At 41.1% G+C, this 24,072-nt stretch overlaps 1 protein-coding gene across 10 annotated transcripts in view; it reads right to left on the bottom strand.

The window, feature by feature from the left end:
- Nucleotides 1-24,072, bottom strand: part of LOC139745674 (uncharacterized) — a 365,941-nt gene that overhangs the window by 5,277 nt on the left and 336,592 nt on the right. The window contains exons 7-8 of one of the 10 annotated variants that reach the window (XM_071656092.1): nt 23,979-24,026; nt 8,154-8,216 (exon numbers count right to left, since the gene is read on the bottom strand). The exons of 6 other annotated variants lie outside the window; for them this stretch is intronic. The gene's annotated coding sequence lies outside the window, so the exon portion shown is untranslated. Of the gene's footprint in view, nt 1-7,787; nt 8,217-23,978; nt 24,027-24,072 lie in introns of those variants that run through there. 3 more of the 10 variants (XR_011711915.1, XM_071656085.1, XM_071656084.1) reach the window with 3 other exon arrangements.

Here is a 24,072-nt window from a genome sequence, read left to right as displayed (position 1 = left end):
TGACATGGCATGTAACTCACTAATTCTTCACTTTGAACTTAATGTGATGATAAATGTATGGCCCAGATAGCATACCTCTTTGAGTTCTGAGATAGCACCAATCCTTGCTTGCCTTTCTCACTTCTATCTCCTAATCCAGATTTTTCCTTTCACCTGGAGTTATGCTTGGTGAAACCTTTATTCTAGCCCTTGACATCGGCAACACACTTAACAGGGTGTGGTAAAGTATACATTCTAAACCCCCCTCTTTAGGTGTCTCTTTGTCCTCTAATACAGTTTTCTCTCTCTTGGTTTACCACAGTCATTGATGGAACAAATTCTCCCTCGTATCCTATCAATAGTGGTGTTCCTCAGGATTCCGTTTTATCACCTACTTTCTTCTCTCGTAAAATAATTTCTATTTCTAACCCTATTCACTCATGTTTATAATGCCACTTTATATAATTCAACTAATTTTCCCTCTCCTCCTCTCTCTAATGCTCATTCTTTTCCTCATTCCTTTTTAATACATTGTCTTTGTCTCTCATGTTAGCAAGGTAGCACAAGGAAACAGACGAAAGAATGGCCTAACCCACCCACATACATATGTATATACATACACACCCACACATGCACATATACATACACATGTACATATTCATACTTGCTGCCCTCAGCCATTCCCGTTGCAACCCCGCCACACATGAAATGGCACCCCCCCCCTCCCCCACATACATGTGAGGTAGCAATAGGAAAAGACAACAAAGGCCACATTCATTCACACTCAGTCTCTAGCCGTCATGTGTAATGCACTGAAACCACAGCTCCCTTTCCACATCTAGAGCCCACAAAACTTTCCATGGATCACCCCAGACACTTCACATGCCCTATCCAGTGACAGCACGTCGACCCCGGTATACCACATCGTTCCAATTCACTCTATTCCTTGCACGTCTTTCACTCTCCTGCATGTTCAGGCCCTGATTGCTCAAAATCTTTTTCACTCCATCCTTCCACCTCCAATTTGGTCTCCCACTTCTCTTTGTTCCCTCCACCTCTGACACATATATCCTCTTTGTAAATCTTTCCTCACTCATTCTCTCCATGTGACCTAACCATTTCAATACACCCTCTTCTGCTCTCTCAACGACACTCTTTTTATTACCACACATCTCTCTTACCTCTTCATTACTTACTCAATCAAACCACCTCACACCACATATTGTCCTCAAACAGTCGTTTCCAACACATCCCCCCTCCGCAAAACCCTACCTATAGCCCACAACTCACAACCATATAAAATTGTTTGTACCACTATTCCAGGATAACGTCCTCGCCTTCCACACATTCTTCAATACTCCCAGAACATTTACCCCCTTCCCCACCCTGTGACTCACTTCCACTTCCATGGTTCCATCTGCTGCTCAATCCACTCCCAGATATCTAAAACACTTCAATTCCTCCAGTTTTTATCCATTCAAACTTACCTCCCAGTTGACTTGTCCCTCAACCCTACTGAACCTAATAACCTTGCTCTTATTCACATTTACTCTCAGCTTTCTTCATTCACACACTTTATCAAACTCAGTCACCAGCTTCTGCAGTTTCTCACCCGAATCAGCGTGCTGTATCATCAGCAAACAATTGACTCACTTCCCAAGCCCTCATCTACAAAAGACGACATACTTGCTCCTCTCTCCAAACTCTTGCATTCACCTCCTTAACAACCCCATCCATAAACAAATTAAACAACCATAGAGACATCACGCACCCCTGCCAAAAACCAACATTCACTGGTAACCAATCATATATATATATATATATATATATATATATATATATATATATATATATATATTATATTTATTTATATTTATTATACTTTGTCGCTATCTCCCGCGTTAGCGAGGTAGCGCAAGGAAACAGATGAAAGAATGGCCCAACCCACCCACATACACATGTATATACATATATGTCCACACATGCACATATACATACCTATACATCTCAACGTATACATATATATACACACACACATATACATATATACACATGTACATAATTCATACTGTCTGCCCTTATTCATTCCCGTTGCCACCCTGCCACACATGAAATAAAACCCCCTTCCCCCCGCATGTGCGCAAGGTAGCGCTAGGAAAGACAACAAAGGCCACATTCGTTCACACTCAGTCTCTAGCTGTCATGTATTATGCATCGAAACCACGGCTCCCTCTCCGCATCCAGGCCCCACAGAACTTTCCATGGTTTACCCCAGATGCTTCACATGCCCTGGTTCAATCCAATGACAGCACGTCGACCCCAGTATACCACATCGTTCCAATTCACTCTTTTCCTTGTACGTCTTTCACCCTCTTGCATGTTCAGGCCCCGATCACTCAAAATCTTTTTCACTCCATCTTTCCACCTCCAATTTGGTCTCCAACTTCTCTCGTTCCATCCACCTCTGACACACATATCTTCTTTGTCAATCTTTCCTCACTCATTCTCTCCATGTGACCAAACCATTTCAAAACACCCTCTTCTGCTCTCTCAACCACACTCTTTTTATTACAACTCATCTCTCTTACTCTTTCATTACTTACTTGATCAAACCATCTCACACCACATATTGTCCTCAAACATCTCATTTCCAACACATCCACCCTCCTCTGCACAACTCTATTTATAACCCACACCTCCCAAACATATAACATCGTCCGAACCACTATTTCTTCAAACATACCCATTTTTCCTTTCCGAGATAACGTTCTCGCCTTCCACACATTTTTCAATGCTCCCAGAACTTACGTCCCCTCCCCCACTCTATGACTCACTTCCACTTCCATGGTTCCATCTGCTGCCAAATCCACTCCCAGATATCTAAAACACTTCACTTCCTCCAGTTTTTCTCCGTTCAAACTTACCTCCCAACTGACTTGTCCCTTAACCCTACTGTACCTAATAACCTTGCTCTTATTCACATTTACTCTCAGCTTTCTTCTTTCACACACTTTACCAAACTCAGTCACCAGTTTCTGCAGTTTCTCACCCGAATCAGCCACCAACGCTGTATCATCAGTGAACAACAACTGACTTCCCAAGCTCTCTCATCCACAACAGACTGCATACTTGCCCCTCTCTCCAAAACTCTTGCATTCACCTCTCTAACAACCCCATCCATAAACAAATTAAACAACCATGGAGACATCATGCACCCCTACCGCAAACCAACATTCAATGGGAACCAATCACTTTCCTCTCTTCCCACTCGTACACATGCCTTACATCCTTTGATAACAACTTTTCTCTGCTTCTAACAACTTGCCTCCCACACCATATACTCTTAATACCTTCCACAGAGCATCTCTATCAACTCTATCATATGCCTTCTCCAGATCCATAAATGATACATACAAATCCATTTGCTTTTCTAAGTATTTCTTATACATTCTTCAAAGCAAACACCTGATCCACACATCCTCTACCACTTCTGAAACCACACTCCTCTTCCCCAATCTGATGCTCTGTACATGCCTTCACCCTCTCAATCAATACCCTTCCGTATAATTTCCCAGGAATACTCAACAAACTTATACCTCTGTAATTTGAGCACTCACCTTTATCCCCTTTGCCTTTGTACAATGGCACTATGCAAGCATTCCGCCAATCCTCAGGCACCTCACCATGAGTCATACGTACATTAAATAACCTTACAACCAGTCAATAACACAGTCGCCCCCTTTTTCAATAAATTCCATTACAATACCATCCAAACCCACTGCCTTGCCAGCTTTCATCTTACACAAAGCTTTTACTACCTCTTCTCTGTTTACCAAATCATTTTCCCTAACCCTCTCACTTTGCAAACCACCTCGACCAAAACACCCTATATCTGCCACTCTATCATCAAACACATTCAACAAACCTTCAAAATACTCACTCCATCTCCTTTTCACATCACCACTACTTGTTATCACCTCCCCATTAGCCCCTTTCACCACTGTTCCCATTTGTTCCCTTGTCTTACACACTGTATTTATCTCCTTCCAAAACATCTTTTTATTCTCCCTAAAATTTAATGATACTCTCACCCCAAATCTCATTTGCCCTCTTTTTCACCTCTTGCACCTTTCTCTTGACCTCCTGCCTCTTTCTTTTATACATCTCCCACTCATTTGCATTATTTGCCTGAAAAAATCATCCAAATGTCTCTCTCTTCTCTTTCACTAATATATATGTTATTTATATATCATACTTGATCACTGTCTCTTGTGTTGAGTGGTATTGCATAAGCTTTTTTTTTTGTAATCAGTGAAAAGTCTGTCCTAAGGTACACTTAATATTCAGAGCAGCTGCAGTCACTGGGTTGAAAAGCTGGACCTACAAGCTGGCATAATGAGTAGACTTTTTTCTTAGTTGAAGGGAGCAAAGGATACACTTCAGAGGAATATCCTCAATAAGAGCCTAGCCACCATGGTATGCCACAGGGCTCAGTTTTGGGCCCCTTCTCATGTTGGTACAAGTAACTGGCTTGCCTGTTGGACTGGACTCTTACCTGAATACCTTTGTAGATAAAATGTTCATGAAAGAATCACAGAAAAAGGATGATTGCATCAGTTCACAGGGGGACCTAGACCTAGACAAACTCTAAAGTTGGTCTCATAAGTACAGACAGATGAAATACAATCTGTATAAAAGCAAATTGATATAAATGGGACACAGTGGAAGAAGGCTTTAGCAAGATTTTTACCCAACAGGAATTAAGCTACATGAATCTGAATGTGAGAGACTTTGGGGTCAAAATTTTGCCAAGCCTGTCACCAGAGCTCCACATCAAGAGAATTGTTAAGCAGGGAAACTGTTTGCAGAAAAAACATTACAACAGCATTGAAACATCAAAGCATGGATAAGAAATTGTATGACACACTATTTATAAAATACATCAAAACTGGATTATGCTTCTAAGCATCTAAGGAAGCTAAAATTTAACCGAGAGAGCCTGGAGAAGGGCAACTATGATGTTACCTAACTGATGTGAGATGAGCCACAATGAGAGGCTTAGGGATACAGATCTGATCACCATGGAGGAAAGAAGAGAAGAACACTTGATAACAGCTTTGCAATTTCTAAATCAGACAAGGTCAGCAGTGGAAAGTTCTTCATGAGATGCAGTGACTAAATAACTAGTTTAAGGGTAGAGTATAGTTTAAACAGACTAAGAAATGAGACTGTAATGATCCCAGTATACAAATGTTTCAAAAAAGCTACTTGTTGGAAAAACATTTTCAAGTGATGAGGTTCTATGAGTACAGAAGTTTCTCCTATTACTAAGCAGATAGGTAATGACACATGTTAAGTGAACTTTATTTAGTAAAATACAACATGAAGATATTTATAGAAATACAGTAAGAAGATATCCAATGTGCAGTTTTTGAAAATGATCCATGAGTAACAAAAAATAACTGAAGAATCCAGGAATCCAAATTCATGAGGAATGAAATATACTTGCAAATGGATGTTTATTTGTACTTGACATAGAACACTCTGTATTGTCTATTGGCAATCAAAAGTTGTGTAAAAATATCATCCCTTTAACACTGAAGTCTGGAAGAAACACCACACTTTTGTATATCAAACTTTTAAGGTGCAGCCAATCCTTCTACTGGATCAGAACTTGTGAAACAAACAAAAATTACCATGGCCTCTGACATGATCCTGACCTTGAAGGTATGGACATGGAGGTGGGTCGTTACACAATCCAGTAGTTGGTAATATCTACAAAGTATTATCCTAATCCCTCCACTGGTTCAAATGTTATGGAGTAGAAAAGAAAAATACCATTAATACTTCTGTGTACACAATGAATCCAAATGTGTCCTTGTACTTCAAGGTTCAGACATGGGTATGGGTCATGGCACATCAATTATTAGTTGGTAATACTCATAAAAAAGTAACACTTCAAATTCTCCATGGGTTCCAAAGTAAAGAGTGTAAAAACAGAGTATGCCATGGCCCCTTTTGTGATCATTAAGACACCAGCCATAACCTTGACCTTGAAGGTAGAGCCCTGGTGGGTAATACTTGTACAAATCATCATCTCAGTCCCTCCATAGGTTCTAACGTTATTGATGAGAAACAAAAACTACAATTATCCCTGCTGTGAAAACTATGACCTTGACCACTGAAGGTATGTCCCAAAGGATGGGTCATGACAGTGTTTGATAACTGGTAAGGAGTAACAAAAAAAATATCGTAACCCCTGCTGTGTACACTATAACCCTAGCCATGACTTTGAAGGTACAGCCCTTGAAGATGGGTCATCTGCTGGAGGGTAATACTTGTATATAGTCTTATCCCAATCCCTCCACTCATTCAAAAGTCATGGAGGGTAAATCATGAATCACCATGTGGTAAAAACATTGTGTAAAGTATCACCCTAATTCCCTCAATAGTTTGCAAGATATGAAGCAGATACAAATGGACACACACCCAAGTTATTAATTTGAGGCTTCAGCTCAAAATGGAGTCTCAATTATCCTGCACTGCAGATCTTCCCTTAATGAATTTGCACAAAAGAGAAAACACTGAGCAAAAATCTTGAAGGTTACTTCCCTCATATATTGTGCTAGATTAATTCTAAGCCACATCATGTCAAAGTCAGAGCAAGAGTACACCAATGGTGTCATATAACTCAATTGTACAAGGCCAGACCAGAATCTCTATTCTCCTCTGCACGAGAAGATCCCAGTTTTAGGACTTTACTGGCCTGCAGTGAGCACTTCTACAAGGAAGCAACTCCAACAGGGACTTCAACCAATCTAGCTTCATCATCACAGATACTGGAAACAGGAAGTGAATATCAGAAATTCCCAATCATGGAATGCAGAATGCAAATGGAAGCAGAAACTGATGATGAGAAGGCTTCATAACATGGAACACAGGTAAGCAGGAATGTTAACTGGTTTTTCTTACAGAAAGAGGTGATGCATGAATTGGTCTAAGGTGGAGTATTGCAAAAAAGACAAAAATACACAGGAAAAAATTATCAGGCTGGATGACAGATCTATATTACCAAAGAAGATCAAAACTGAAAGCAGTTATGGCTGCCTGAAGCAATTGTATGGGGCCATCATAAACAATGCATCAATTTGGCCAATTTTGTTCTAGGGTGAAAAAGGAATTTGTGAAAAAGTATAAATCGCATGTTATGGCTCTTGAGTGACTAGCCATGGCTGCATTCTTCATGGTCACACCTGGCACCATAAATAACCAAAAAAATAAAAAGTTTTAAATCAACTAAAAACATGTAAAGTAAAGCAAAAGACAGAAATGCAAGTTTCTAAACCCAAGGGATACATATATGGCTGAACATTGGTGTGTAACAAATGAGACCATGAGAAAAAACATGCACAAAAAGTGTGACAATGAAATCACCACAGGGAAAGAAGTAAATTCAGTATGGCATCTCCAAATGTTCGTAAAATCTAGGTACCCTTATCATATGAAGGGGTTCTATGGCAGTGGAATGATGTCTGCATCAGGAGATCCAGGACCCTCAGGGTGGAGGCAATAAGGCCTCATTGCCCCTATCTGGGGAATTAGGGCTCTCATTTACTGTACTCACAGAGTGAATGCCATCAGAGAGAAATATACTTTTTCATCAGTAAAGGGCTATCTCTCAAAATCACAAAATAATGTCTATAAAACAACCTGGTACAACTGTAGTGAAATACCTAGCACATAAGTGATATGCTATTTCACTTTATCAAATCTTTATTGGCATTATCAACAATTAGAAAATACTGTACCTTTACTATCTAATAATGCTTCAGTGTCCATCCTCCTCTTCCATACTTGTATAACTGACACTTGGAGTGTTCATTACTAGAAAAACGAATATGGTTCACAGCCATGAGTTTCCCTGAGCATTTCTGCATATAGGCCAGTTATTGCGTATACCATAACTCCAGCATCTAAACCGCTTCCATTGTTTCCCCTTCCTATACTCTCCTCATCATCCATTGATACTGACCCATCTTCCATTTCAATTCTATTAGAAGCCTCTCCAGGCTTTTCATGGCTCATAATACAAGGAGTCAGAACTCTGGGATGCCCAGTTACCCTGGTAGGGCTCAGTGAATTGTTTGTTATATCACAAAAGGGAACTCTGAGTTGGTGGCTGGAGGATAAAACTTGTGGTCTGATGGGGCTGCAGGTAACAGGTAGTAACAGTGGGCCTGTAAACCAGAACAGTAAAAATGACAGATTTACTTAACTTCCAAAAGAAGATAACAGGACACACAAATATCTGATATAATAGGACCACACTTGCTAACACAAAGAATAGTCGATCTCCTAACCTTTTCATTAAGAGATTTTCTTTTTATTATAGGCTACATAATGGGCAAGAATATGGAATAATGATAAAATAAATTTGACCCATAGTGAGGTACAATAAATTTGACAAATTTGGTGCACTATGTACATATTCGTTCATTTATTCACAATTACCTAGGGACCAATTCCTAAGAAATTCCTGGTGTCACCCAGGATCACTTTCCAGAGGCTCCTGTAGCCCAAGATTGTGCTACTTTCCACAGCATGATAATATGAACTCCTTTGGAGTGAGATGTTCTTTGATGAGACTGTTCTCCCAAAGATACATCCTCACCAAAGGTAACTTTTCACTCATAGTGTAACCTCAAGCAGGTGGAGTATGGTAACACCTTTATTTACATATGTGTGTGTATATATATATATATATATATATATATATATATATATGGAAATGTGTGTCTGTCGAGGACAGTGAGAGAGATTCACTTTCCCAGCCTGTGATTAGCCGTTCCTATGTCTCCAGTTTTGTTGGACGAGAAAATAGTGAAATTGGAAAAAATGTAGCTTGGACATTGAAGCTTATTGATACAGTGGTTAAATTGATGAGAACTACTATTGACGTTTGTGTGAATAAATTATACATTTCCTTTTTCCATAGCCAGAGGTTGAACCATTATGTGACATTCATTTTTTCATTTCATTTCAAGCTAGAAGTTTCAGTTTTCTGAATTGTTTCTTACATTTTTCATATGTATATATATGTATGTGTGTGTGTGTATATGTGCGTATGTATGTGTATGTGTGTGTGTGTGTATATATATATATATATATATATATATATATATTATCCCTGGGGATAGGGGTGAAAGAATACTTCCCACGCATTCCTCGCGTGTCGTAGAAAGCGACTAGAGGGGATGGGAGTGGGGGGCCAGAAATCCTCCCCTCCTTGTATTTATAACTTTCTAAAATGGGAAACAGAAGAAGGAGTCACGCGGGGAGTGCTCATCCTCCTCGAAGGCTCAGAGTGGGGTGCCTAAATGTGTGTGGATGTAACCAAGATGTGAAAAAAGGAGAGATAGGTAGTATGTTTGAGGAAAGGAACTTGGATGTTTTGGCTCTGAGTGAAACGAAGCTCAAGGGTAAAGGGGAAGAGTGGTTTGGGAATGTCTTGGGAGTAAAGTCAGGGGTTAGTGAGAGGACAAGAGCAAGGGAAGGAGTAGCAGTACTCCTGAAACAGGAGTTGTGGGAGTATGTGATAGAATGTAAGAAAGTAAATTCTCGATTGATATGGGTAAAACTGAAAGTTGATGGAGAGAGATGGGTGATTATTGGTGCATATGCACCTGGGCATGAGAAGAAAGATCATGAGAGGCAAGTGTTTTGGGAGCTGCTGAATGAGTGTGTTAGTGGTTTTGATGCACGAGACCGGGTTATAGTGATGGGTGATTTGAATGCAAAGGTGAGTAATGTGGCAGTTGAGGGAATAATTGGTATACATGGGGCATTCAGTGTTGTAAATGGAAATGGTGAAGAGCTTGTAGATTTATGTGCTGAAAAAGGACTGATGATTGGGAATACCTGGTTTAAAAAGCGAGATATACATAAGTATACTTATGTAAGTAGGAGAGATGGCCAGAGAGCGTTATTGGATTACGTGTTAATTGACAGGCGTGCGAAAGAGAGACTTTTGGATGTTAATGTGCTGAGAGGTGCAACTGGAGGGATGTCTGATCATTATCTTGTGGAGGCTAAGGTGAAGATTTGTATGGGTTTTCAGAAAAGAAGAGTGAATGTTGGGGTGAAGAGGGTGGTGAGAGTAAGTGAGCTTGGGAAGGAGACTTGTGTGAGGAAGTACCATGAGAGACTGAGTACAGAATGGAAAAAGGTGAGAACAATGGAAGTAAGGGGAGTGGGGGAGGAATGAGATTTATTTAGGGAATCAGTGATGGATTGCGCAAAAGATGCTTGTGGCATGAGAAGAGTGAGAGGTGGGTTGATTAGAAAGGGTAGTGAGTGGTGGGATGAAGAAGTAAGAGTATTAGTGAAAGAGAAGAGGGAGGCATTTGGACGATTTTTGCAGGGAAAAAATGCAATTGAGTGGGAGATGTATAAAAGAAAGAGACAGGAGGTCAAGAGAAAGGTGCAAGAGGTGAAAAAAAGGGCAAATGAGAGTTGGGGTGAGAGAGTATCATTAAATTTTAGGGAGAATAAAAAGATGTTCTGGAAGGAGGTAAATAAAGTGCGTAAGACAAGGGAGCAAATGGGAACTTCAGTGAAGGGCGCAAATGGGGAGGTGATAACAAGTAGTGGTGATGTGAGAAGGAGATGGAGTGAGTATTTTGAAGGTTTGTTGAATGTGTTTGATGATAGAGTGGCAGATATAGGGTGTTTTGGTCGAGGTGGTGTGCAAAGTGAGAGGGTTAGGGAAAATGATTTGGTAAACAGAGAAGAGGTAGTAAAAGCTTTGCGGAAGATGAAAGCCGGCAAGGCAGCAGGTTTGGATGGTATTGCAGTGGAATTTATTAAAAAAGGAGGTGACTGTATTGTTGCCTGGTTGGTAAGGTTATTTAATGTATGTATGACTCATGGTGAGGTGCCTGAGGATTGGCGGAATGCGTGCATAGTGCCATTGTACAAAGGTAAAGGGGATAAGAGTGAGTGCTCAAATTACAGAGGTATAAGTTTGTTGAGTATTCCTGGTAAATTATATGGGAGGGTATTGATTGAGAGGGTGAAGGCATGTACAGAGCATCAGATTGGGGAAGAGCAGTGTGGTTTCAGAAGTGGTAGAGGATGTGTGGATCAGGTGTTTGCTTTGAAGAATGTATGTGAGAAATACTTAGAAAAGCAAATGGATTTGTATGTAGCATTTATGGATCTGGAGAAGGCATATGATAGAGTTGATAGAGATGCTCTGTGGAAGGTATTAAGAATATATGGTGTGGGAGGAAAGTTGTTAGAAGCAGTGAAAAGTTTTTATCGAGGATGTAAGGCATGTGTACGTGTAGGAAGAGAGGAAAGTGATTGGTTCTCAGTGAATGTAGGTTTGCGGCAGGGGTGTGTGATGTCTCCATGGTTGTTTAATTTGTTTATGGATGGGGTTGTTAGGGAGGTGAATGCAAGAGTTTTGGAAAGAGGGGCAAGTATGAAGTCTGTTGGGGATGAGAGAGCTTGGGAAGTGAGTCAGTTGTTGTTCGCTGATGATACAGCGCTGGTGGCTGATTCATGTGAGAAACTGCAGAAGCTGGTGACTGAGTTTGGTAAAGTGTGTGAAAGAAGAAAGTTAAGAGTAAATGTGAATAAGAGCATGGTTATTAGGTACAGTAGGGTTGAGGGTCAAATCAATTGGGAGGTGAGTTTGAATGGAGAAAAACTGGAGGAAGTGAAGTGTTTTAGATATCTGGGAGTGGATCTGGCAGCGGATGGAACCATGGAAGCAGAAGTGGATCATAGGGTGGGGGAGGGGGCGAAAATTCTGGGAGCCTTGAAGAATGTGTGGAAGTCGAGAACATTATCTCGGAGAGCAAAAATGGGTATGTTTGAAGGAATAGTGGTTCCAACAATGTTGTATGGTTGCGAGGCGTGGGCTATGGATAGAGTTGTGCGCAGGAGGATGGATGTGCTGGAAATGAGATGTTTGAGGACAATGTGTGGTGTGAGGTGGTTTGATCGAGTAAGTAACGTAAGGGTAAGAGAGATGTGTGGAAATAAAAAGAGCATAGTTGAGAGAGCAGAAGAGGGTGTTTTGAAATGGTTTGGGCACATGGAGAGAATGAGTGAGGAAAGATTGACCAAGAGGATATATGTGTCAGAGGTGGAGGGAACGAGGAGAAGAGGGAGACCAAATTGGAGGTGGAAGGATGGAGTGAAAAAGATTTTGAGTGATCGGGGCCTGAACATGCAGGAGGGTGAAAGGAGGGCAAGGAATAGAGTGAATTGGAGCGATGTGGTATACCGGGGTTGACGTGCTGGCAGTGGATTGAATCAGGGCATGTGAAGCGTCTGGGGGTAAACCATGGAAAGCTGTGTAGGTGTGTATATTTGCGTGTGTGGACGTATGTATATACATGTGTATGGGGGTGGGTTGGGCCATTTCTTTCGTCTGTTTCCTTGCGCTACCTCGCAAACACGGGAGACAGCGACAAAGAAAAAAAAAAAATATATATATATATATCTTTCTTTTTTCTTTTAAACTATTCGCCATTTCCCGCGTTAGCAAGGTAGCGTTAAGAACAGAGGACTGGGCCTTTGTGGAATATCCTCACCTGGCCCCACTCTGTTCCTTCTTTTGGAAAAAGAAAAAGAAAAAAAAAAAAGGCCCAACCCACCCACATACACATGTATATACATATACGTCGACACACGCAAATATCCATACTTATACATCTCAACGTATACATGTATATACACACACAGACATATACATATATACGTGCACATAATTCATACTGTCTGCCTTTATTCATTCCCATCGCCACCCCGCCACACATGTAATAACAATCCCTCCCCCCTCATGTGTGCGAGGTAGTGCTAGGAAAAGACAACAAAGGCCCCATTCGTTCACACTCAGTCTCTAGCTGTCATGTAATAATGCACCGAAACCACAGCTCCCTTTCCACATCCAGGCCCCACAGAACTTTCCATGGTTTACCCCAGATGCTTCACATGCCCTGGTTCAATCCACTGACAGCACGTCGACCCCGGTATACCACATCGTTCCAATTCACTCTATTCCTTGCACACCTTTCACCCTCCTGCATGTTCAGGCCCCGATCACTCAAAACCTTTTTCCCTCCATCTTTCCACCTCCAATTTGGTCTCCCACTTCTCCTCGTTCCCTTCACCTTTGATACACATATCCTCTTTGTATATCTTTCCTCACTCACTCTCTCCATATGTCCAAATTATTTCAACACAACCTCTTCTGCTCTCTCAACCACACTCTTTTTATCACCATACATCTCTCTTACCCTTTCATCATTTACTTGATCAAACCACCTCACACCACATATTGTCCTCACACATTTCATTTCCAACACATCCACCCTCCTCCGTGCAAACCTATCTATAGCCCATATCTTGCAACCATTTCTGCTCTCCGAGATGATGTGCTCTCCTTCCATACATTCCTCAAAGCTCCCAGAACCTTCGCCCCTCCTCCACCCTGTAACTCACTTCCACTTCCATGGTTCCATTTGCTGATAAGTACACTTCCAGATATCCAAAACACTTTACTTCCTCCAATTTTTCTCCATTCAAACTTACATCCCTATTTACTTGTCCCTCAATCCTACTGAACCTAATAACCTTGCCCTTATTCACATTTACTCTCAACTTTCTCCTCTCACATACTTTCCCAAACTTAGTCACCAACTTCTGCCGTTTCTCGCTCAAAACAGCCACCAGAGCTGTATCATTGGTGAACAAGTGACTCATTTCCTGGTCCCTCTCATCCCCAACAGACTGCATACTCGCCCCCTCTCCAAAACTCTTCCATTTACCTCCCTGACCACCCCATCCATAAACAAATTAAACAACCATGAGAACATTACACACCCCTGCTGCAGACTGACCTTCATTGGAAACCACTCTTCTCTCTTCCTTTCTCATACACATGCCTTTCATCCTTGGTAAAAACTTTTCACTGCTTCTAGCAGCTTACCTCCTATACCATATACTCTTAAGACCTTCCACAAAGCATCTATGAACCCTATCATAAGCCTTCTCCATAGCCATAAATGCCACATACAAATCCAACTGTTTTTTTAAGCATTTCTCACCCAAATTCTTCGAAGCAAACACCTGATCCACACATCCTCTACCACTTTTGAAACCACAATGCTCCTCCCCAATCTGGTGCTCTGTACACACCTTCACTCTCTCAGTCAATACCCTCCCATATAATTTCACAGGAATACTCAACAAACTTATGCCTTTGTAGTTTGAACACTCACCTTTATTCCCTATGCATTCATGCAATGGCACTATGCATGCATTCCACTAATCCTCAGACACTTCGCCATGATCCATACATACACTGAATATACTTACCAACCAGTCAACAATAAAGTTACTCCCTTTCTTAATAAATTCTACTGCAATACCATCCAAACAGGCAGCCTTGCCAGATTTCATATTCTGCAAAGCTTTTACTACCTCTTCTCTCTTAACAAAACCATTCTCCCTGACCCTCTCACTGCACACCACCCTGACCAAAACACCCTACATCTGCCACTCTATCATCAAACACATTCCACAAACCTTCAAAATACTCATTCCACCTCCTTCTCACTTCATCACTACTTGTTATTACTTACCCCTTCACCGATGTTCTCATTTGTTTTCTTGTCTTACGCACGTTATTAATCTCCTTCCAAAACATCTTTTTATTTTCCCTAAAGTTAATGATACTCTCACCCCAACTCTCGTTTGCCCTCTTTTTCAACCTCTGCTCCTTTCTCTTGACCTCCTGCTGCTTTTTCTTATACATCTCCAAGTTATTTGCACTCCTTCCTTGTAAGTATTGTCCAAATGCCTCTCTTTTTCTCTTTCACCAACATCTTTACTTTTTCATCCCACTACTCACTACCCTTTCTAATCTGCCCACCTCTCATCTTTCTCATGTCACATGCATCTTGTGCACATACCATCATTGCTTCCCTAAATACATCCCATTCCTCACCCACTCCCCCTCACATCATTCGCTCTCACCTTTTGCCATTCTACACTTAATCTCTCCTGGTACTTCCTTATACAAGTCTCCTTTCCAAGCTCACCACTCTCATATCCCCAATATTCTCTCTTCTTTTTAGAAAACTCTACAAATCTTCACCTTTGCCTCCACAAGATAGTGTTCAGAGATCTCTCCAGCAGCCCCTCTCAGCACATCAACATCCAAAAGTCTCTCTTTTACATGCCTATCAATTAACACATAATCCAATAATGCCCTTTCACCATCTTTTCTACTCACATACGTATACTTATGTATATCCCCCTTTTTAAACCAGGTATTCCCAATCACCAGTCTTTCTTCAGCACACTAATCCACAAGCTCTTCACCATTTCCATTCACTACAATGAATACCCCATGTACATCGATTATACCCTTAAATGCCACTGTACTCACCTTTGCATTTAAATCACCTATCACTAATACCTGGACTCGTGCACCAAAGCTGCTGACACACTCACTCAGCTGCTCCCAAAATACTTGCTTCTCATTATCTTTCTTCTAATGACCAGGTGCATAAGCACCCATCTCTCTGCATCCACTTTCAGTTTTACCCACATTCATCTAGAATTTACTTTCTTACACTCTATCAGGAGTAGAGCTATACATATGGGACAGCCTGCTTGAAGTTAAACCATGAGAGAAAAGTCACCTTTAGCAAGGCTGTAACATTGGAAATACAATCTGTCAAAGACCTCTTCATTCCAAAGAAGCCTACATTTCCCTGCTTTTGGAAGTAGCACAGCCTTGGGCTAAAGGAACCTGTAGAAACATTCTGCTAATGTGGGAAATGGCGATCAAGCATGGGGGAAGACAAAAAAAAATATATGCATTTGGGTATCTTAGATCAGTGTTTCCCAACTAGTGTGCCACTGATGTTTCCCAAGTGTGTCCCTTTGTTAAGGACATATTCAACAACACAAGTACATTATGTATGGATGACATGCATATGGTAATAGTGCTTTTATTGTAAACTACTTAAGCTCATAAATATATTAGAATTATTTGGTTACTTTAACTGATATTGAGTTCTCTAAACAATAACAAAACCAACAAGGCAATCCAGCAGGAGATATTAGGTGTGCCTCAGGAGTTCTTCTTCCATTACGGTATGCACTGCATAAAAAAGGTTGGGAATCACCACCTTAGACTAACATGGATATAATTTTTCAATAAATATATAGTCTATCTATTTTTTTCTAACCTGCTTGCCTTTTCCTGCCAAGGTAGAGCCAGAAACAAATGTCTAAGCCTCTGAGGAAAAATTCTCGCTTGTATCACAGGAATGAAGGATTTCCAGCTCCATGCTCCCAAACACATAATATTAAACGGTATCAAATCCAAGCAACTCTGCCTAATGGCATTACCTCCTCACTATCAATTCCTAGTTCTTAAGATATAATAATAATAAAAATAATAGGGGTGTATGATGTCCCCATGGGGTAGTTTTGGAGAGATGGGCGAGTGGGCAGTCTGTTGGGGATGAGAGGGCCTGGGAAGTGAGTCAGATGTTCGCCACTGATACAGCTCTGGTGGCTGATTCGAGTGAGAAACTGCAGAAGTTGGTGACTGAGAAAGTTGAGAGTAAATGTGAATAGAGCAAGGTTGTTGGGCTCAGTAGGGTTGAGGGCCAAGTTAGTTGGGAAGTGAATTCGAATGGAGAAAGGTTGGAGGAGGTGAAGTGTTTTGGATGTATGGGATTGGACTTGGAAGCAGCAGTGAGTAACAGGGTGGGGGAGTGGGCGAAGGTTCTGGAAGTGATAAAGAATGTGTGGAAGGAGAGAATGTTATCTGAGAGAGCAAAAATGGGTATGTATGAAGGAATTGTAGTTCCAACAATTTCATTTGTGGCGGGTGGCGACAGGAATGGATGAAGGCAGCAAATGTGAATATGTGTAAATGTCTGTGCATGTATATGTATGTATACATTAAAATGTATATGTATGTATATGTGCGTGTGTGGGTGTTTATGTATATACATGTGTATGTGGGTGGGTTGGGCCATTCCTCGTCTGTTTCCTTATGCTACCTCGCTAAGGCGGATGATGGCGATTAAGTATAAAATGAAAGGCTTGTTGAATGTTGAATGTGTCTGATGATAGAGTGGGAGATATAGGGTGTCTGGTTGAGGTGGTGTGCGAAGTGAGAGGGTCAGGGAGAATGATTTGGTAAACAGAGAAGAGGTAGGGAAATGCGGAAGATGAAAGCCAGCAAGGCAACAGGTTTAGATGGTATTGCTGTGGAATTTATTAAAAAAGGGTGACTGTGCTGCTGACTGGTTGGTAAGGATATTCAATATATGTATGGTTTATGGTGAAGTGCCTGAGGATTTGCAGAATGCATGTATAATGCCATTGTACAAAGGCAAAGGGGATAAAAGTGAGTGTTCAAATTACAGAGGTATAACTTTGTTGAGTTTTCCTGGGAAAATATATGGGAGGGTATTGACTGAGAGGGTCAAGGCATGTACAGAGCATCAGGTTGGAGAGGAGCACTGTGGTTTCACAAGTGGTAGAGGATGTGTGGAATAGGTGTTCGCTTTGAAGAATGTATGTGAGAAATACTTAGAAAAGCAGATGAATTTGTATGTAGCATTTATGGATCTGGAGAAGGCATATGATAGGGTTGTTAGAGAGGCTCTGTGGAAGGTATTAAGAGTATATGGTGTGGGAGGTAAGTTGTTGGAAGCAGTGAAAAGATCTTATCAAGGACATAAGGCATGTGTGCGAGTAGGAAGAAAGGAAAGTGATTGGTTCCCAGTGAATGTCGGTTTGTGGCAGGGGTGCGTGATGTCTCCATGGTTGTTTAATGTGTTCATGGATGGGGTTGTTAGGGGGGTGAATGCAAGAGTTTTGGAGAGAGGGGCAAGTATGCAGTCTGTTGTGGATGAGAGGGCTTGGGAAGTGAGTTGTTCGCTGATGATACAGTGTGTGTGGGCGTGTATGTGTATACATGTGTATGTGGGTGGGTTGGGCCATTCTTTCATCTGTTTCCTTGCGCTACCTCGATAATGCGGGAGACAGCGACAAAGTATAAAATTGTTAATAATAATATTAATAATAATGATAATAATAATAGTAATAATAATAATAATGATAATAATACATATAAGTTTGAATGGAGAAAAACTGGAGGAAGTGAAGTACTTTAGATATCTGGGAGTGAATTTGGCAGTGGATGGAACCATGGGAGTAGAAAGGAATCATAGGGTGGGGAAGGGGTGAAAGTTCTGGAAGCGTTGAAAAATGTGTGGAAGTCGAGAACGTTATCTTGGAAAGCAAAAATGGGTAAGTTTGAAGGAATAGTGGCTCCAACAATGTTATATGGTTGCGAGGCATGGGCTATAGATAGAGTTGTGCGGAGGAGGGTGGATGTGCTGGAAACGAGATGTTTGAGGACAATATGTGGTGTGAGGTGGTTTGATCGAGTAAGTAATGAAAGGGTAAGAGAGATGTGTGATAATAAAAAGAGTGTGGTTGAGAGAGCAGAAGAGGGTGTTTTGAAATGGTTTGGTCACATGGAGAGAATGAGTGAGGAAAGATTGACAAAGAGAATATATGTGTCAGAGGTGGAGGGAACGAGGAGAAGTGGGAGACCAAATTGGAGGCGGAAAGATGGCATGAAAAAGATTTTGACTGATTGGGGCCTGAACATGCAGGAGGGTGAAAGGCATGCCAGGAATAGAGTGAATTGGAACAATGTGGTATACCAGGGTCGACGTGATGTCAATGGATTGAACCAGGGCGTGTGAAGCATTTGGGGTAAACCATGGAAAGTTCTGTGGGGCCTGGATGTGGAAAGGGAGCTGTGGTTTCGGTGCATTATACATGACAGCTAGAGACTGAGTGTGAACGAATGTGGCCTTTGTTGCCTTTCCTAGCGCTACCTCGCGCGAATGCGGGGGGAGGGGGTTTTCATTTCATATGTGGCAGGGTGGCAACGGGAATGAATAAGGGCAGACAGTATGAATTATGTATATATGTATATGTCTGTGTGTGTATATATATGTATACATTGAGATCTATAGGTATGTATATGTGCGTGTGTGGACGTGTATGTATATACATATGAATGTGGGTGGGTTGGGCCATTCTTTCATTTGTTTCCTTGCACTGCCTTGCTAACGCAGGAGACAGTGACAAAGTATAATAATAAAAAAAGATATTTATATTATACTTTGTCACTGTCTCCCGCATTAGCGAGGTAGCGCAAGGAAACAGACGAAAGAATGGCCCAACCCACCCACATACACATGCACATACATAAACGCCCACACATGCACATATACATACCTATACATTTCAACGTATACATACATATACATACAGAGACATATACATATATACACAAGCACACATTTATACATGCTGCCGTCATCCATTCCTGCTGCCATCCCGCCACATACGAAATGACTCCCCCCGTGTGTGTGCGAGATAGTGCTAGGAAAGGACAACAAAGGCAACATTCGTCCACACTCAGACTCTAGCTGTCATGCGTAATGCACCGAAACCACAGCTCCTCTTCTACATCCAGGCCCCACAAAACTTTCCATGGTTTACCCCAGATGCTTCACATGCCCTAGTTCAATCCACTGACAGCATGTTGACCACAGTATACTACATCATGCCAATTCACTCTATTCCTTGCATGCCTTTCACCCTCCTGTATGTTCAAGCCCCAATCACTCAAAATCTTTTTCACTCCATCCTTCCACCTCTAATTTGGTCTCCCACTTCTCCTCATTCCCTCCACCTCTGACACATATATCCTCTTTGTCAACCTTTCCTCACTCATTCTCTCTATGTAACCAAACCATTTCAATACACCCTTTTCTGCTCTCTCAACCACACTCTTTTTATTACCACATATCCTCTTACTCTTTCATTACTTACTCAATCAAACCACCTCACACCACATGTTGTCCACAAACATCTCATTTCCAACACATCCACCCTCCTCCGCACAACTCTATCGCCCATGCCTCACAACCATATAACATTGTTGGCACCACTATTCCTTCAAACATACCCATTTTTCCTTTCTGGGATAATGTTCTCGCCTTCCACACAGTCTTCAAAGCTCCCAGAACCTTCGCCCCCTCCCCCACCCTGTGACTCACTTCTGCTTCCATGGTTCCATCCGCTGCCAAATCCACAATCAGATATCTAAAACACTTCACTTCCTCCAGTTTTTCTCCATTCAAACTTACCTCCCAATTCACTTGTCCCTCAACCCTGCTGAACTTAATAACCTTGCTCTTATTCACATTTACTCTCAGCTTTCTCCTTTCACTCACTTTACCAAACCCAGTCACCAACTTCTGCAGTTTCTCACCTGAATCAGCCACCAACACACACACATACACACACACACACATATATATATATATATATATATATATATATATATATATATATATATATATATATATATTTTTTTTTTTTTTTTGCTTTGTCGCTGTCTCCCGCGTTTGCGAGGTAGCGCAAGGAAACAGATGAAAGAAATGGCCCAAACCACCCCCATACACATGTATATACATACACGTCCACACACGCAAATATACATACCTACACAGCTTTCCATGGTTTACCCCAGACGCTTCACATGCCCTGATTCAATCCACTGACAGCACGTCAACCCCGGTAAACCACATCGCTCCAATTCACTCTATTCCTTGCCCTCCTTTCACCCTCCTGCATGTTCAGGCCCCGATCACACAAAATCTTTTTCACTCCATCTTTCCACCTCCAATTTGGTCTCCCTCTTCTCCTCGTTCCCTCCACCTCCGACACATATATATATATATATATTTTTTTTTTTCCAAAAGAAAGAACAGAGAAGGGGGCCAGGTGAGGATATTCCCTCAAAGGCCCAGTCCTCTGTTCTTAATGCTACCTCACTAATGCGGGAATTGGCGAATAGTATGAAAATATATATATATATATATATATATATATATATATATATATATATATATATATATATATATATATATATATATATATTATTATTATTATTATTATTATTATCTTTATTTTTATTTTGCTTTGTCGCTGTCTCCCGCGTTTGCGAGGTAGCGCAAGGAAACAGACGAAAGAAATGGCAAAACCCACCCCCAAACACAATGTACACGCACACACTCCCAGACACACAAATATACATACCTATACATCTCAATGTAAACATATATATACACACAGACACATACATATATACCCATGCACACAATTCACACTGTCTGCCCCTATTCATTCCCATTGCCACCTCGCCACACATGGAATACCATCCCCCTCCCCCCTCATGTGTGCGAGGTAGCAATAGGAAAAGACAACAAAGGCCCCATTCGTTCACACTCAGTCTCCAGCTGTCACGCAATAATGCCCGAAACCACAGCTCCCTTTCCACATCCAGGCCCCACACAACATTCCATGGTTTACCCCAGACGCTTCACATGCCCTGATTCAATCCACTGACAGCACGTCAACCCCGGTATACCACATCGATCCAATTCACTCTATTCCTTGCCCGCCTTTCACCCTCCTGCATGTTCAGGCCCCGATCACTCAAAATCTTTTTCACTCAATCTTTCCACCTCCAATTTGGTCTCCTACTTCTCCTCGTTCCCTCCACCTCCGACACATATATCCTCTTGGTCAATCTTTCCTCACTCATTTTCTCCATGTGCCCAAACCATTTCAAAACACCCTCTTCTGCTCTCTCAACCATGCTCTCTTTATTTCCACACATCTCTCTTACCCTTACATTACTTACTCGATCAAACACCTCACACCACATATTGTCCTCAAACATCTCATTTCCAGCACATCCACCCTCCTGCGCACAACTCTATCCATAGCCCACGCCTTGCAACCATACAACATTGTTGGAACCACTATTCCTTCAAACATACCCATTTTTGCTTTCCGAGATAATGTTCTCGACTTCCACACATTCTTCAAGGCTCCCAGGATTTTCGCCCCCTCCCCCACCCTATGATTCACTTCCACTTCCATGGTTCCATCCGCTGCCAGATCCACTCCCAGATATCTAAAACACTTTACTTCCTCCAGTTTTTCTCCATTCAAACTTACCTCCCAATTGACTTGACCCTCAACCCTACTGTACCTAATAACCTTGCTTTTATTCACATTTACTCTTAACTTTCTTCTTTCACACACTTTACCAAACTCAGTCACCAGCTTCTGCAGTTTCTCATATGAATCAGCCACCAGCGCTGTATCATTAGCGAACAACAACTGACTCACTTCCCAGGCTCTCTCATCCACAACAGACTTCATACTTGCCCCTCTTTCCAAAACTCTTGCATTCACCTCCCTAACAACCATATATATATATATATATATATATGGCGAATAGTTTGAAAGAAAAAAAGAAAAAATATATTCCTATGAATCCATGGGGGAAATGAAACACGAAAAGTTCCCAAGTGCACTTTCGCGTAATAATCACATCATCAGGGGAGATACAAGAGAGAAATATAACAGTCGGTTGATATACATCGAAGAGACAAAGCTAGGACGCCATTTAGTAAACGTAATTTGGTAAACATGGACAATCACATGTTTACCAAATAGCGTCCTAGCTTCGTCTCTTCGATGTATATCAACTGACAGTTATATTTCTCTCTTGTGTCTCCCCTGATGATATGATTATTATATGAAAGTGCACTTGGGAACTTTTCGTGTTTCATTTTCCCCGTGGACTCATAGGAATAGCTTGATCACGCGAAAAATTGTGATCCTTTCCAACATTTTTTTTCTTTCTTTCATACTATTCGCCATTTCCCACATCAGTGAGGTAGCGTTAAGAACACAGGACTGGGCCTCTGAGGAAACATCCTCACCCGGCCCCTTTCTCTGTTCCTTCCTTTGTAAAAAAAAAAAAAAAAAGAGGGGAGGATTTCCAGCCCCCCGCTCCCTTCCCTTTTAGTCGCCTTCTACAACACGCAGGGAATACGTGGGAAGTATTCTTTCTCCCCTATCCCTTATATCCAACATATATATATATATATATATCTTTCTTTTCTTTCAAACTATTTGCCATTTCCCATGTTAGCAAGGTAGCGTTAAGAACAGAGGACTGGGCCTCTGAGGGAATATCCTCACCTGGCCTCGTTCTCTGTTCTTTCTTTTGGAAAATATATATATATGTTGATAAGTATAAATTTGTAAGTATACAGAACCCCCAGTTCACACATTTGTGAAATTCAAATTATTTAATAAAACTATAATATCATGGAAAACGATGTGCAAGGTCAATAAGAATAAAAAAATACAAGATGATAATGCAATATATATAAAATGAAGTCTGTAAAAAGATGAAGACATAATATAGGAGACTCGGCAAAAATGAAAAAAGTTTCAAATTTGTTAAAAGCTATTTCTTCCTAAAGATGAGGCCAGGGAACATGGGAAATACAATCTCTGCTCTTTTTGAAAATTGAAGACATACATCCAATAATAATCTGTGGTCAAACCCATCATTAGTTGTAAGGGACAGGGTCAGGATTGTATGAATCACTGCTCACCACTTTCTCCCCTTACGGAACAAAACTTACATCGCAAGCTCAGTCTGAAAGTAGTATACCAACCCATTTTTAACCATAAATGATAAATTGCTAAACTACATAAAAGGAAGCATGAGTGAGTAAAGAGAGGAAGGAGGGTTGAAGAAAAAAAGGAGGCTTGCTCACAGGTCTCCTCTAAAAAGAATAATTATCTTTACCACAATTCAGATATTAATTCTCTTTCTAAAGGTTTCAGCCAATGAGAAAGAGAAATAAGAGCATAACAAAAACCATTTGTATTAATGTCAATTAGATTATGAGCATATTTTTGTAAGGAACCTATAAAAACAAAACTCAGATACTGGGGTGTTGGACAGTATAGAAAGCTAAGCATTAACTTACTGGAAGTAGCCTATAGATGCTGCCAGGGGTTTGCATGTTGTAGAGGAACTACAAAGAGAGAAAAAAACAAAAAACAGAGTTAAAAAAAATGTGG

Source organism: Panulirus ornatus, chromosome 4, assembly GCF_036320965.1.
Source record: "Panulirus ornatus isolate Po-2019 chromosome 4, ASM3632096v1, whole genome shotgun sequence".
NCBI classification, from domain to species: Eukaryota; Metazoa; Arthropoda; class Malacostraca; order Decapoda; family Palinuridae; genus Panulirus; species Panulirus ornatus.
The sequence above is the reverse complement of the archived record's forward strand: the minus strand, read 5'-3'. Positions and strand labels throughout refer to the sequence as shown.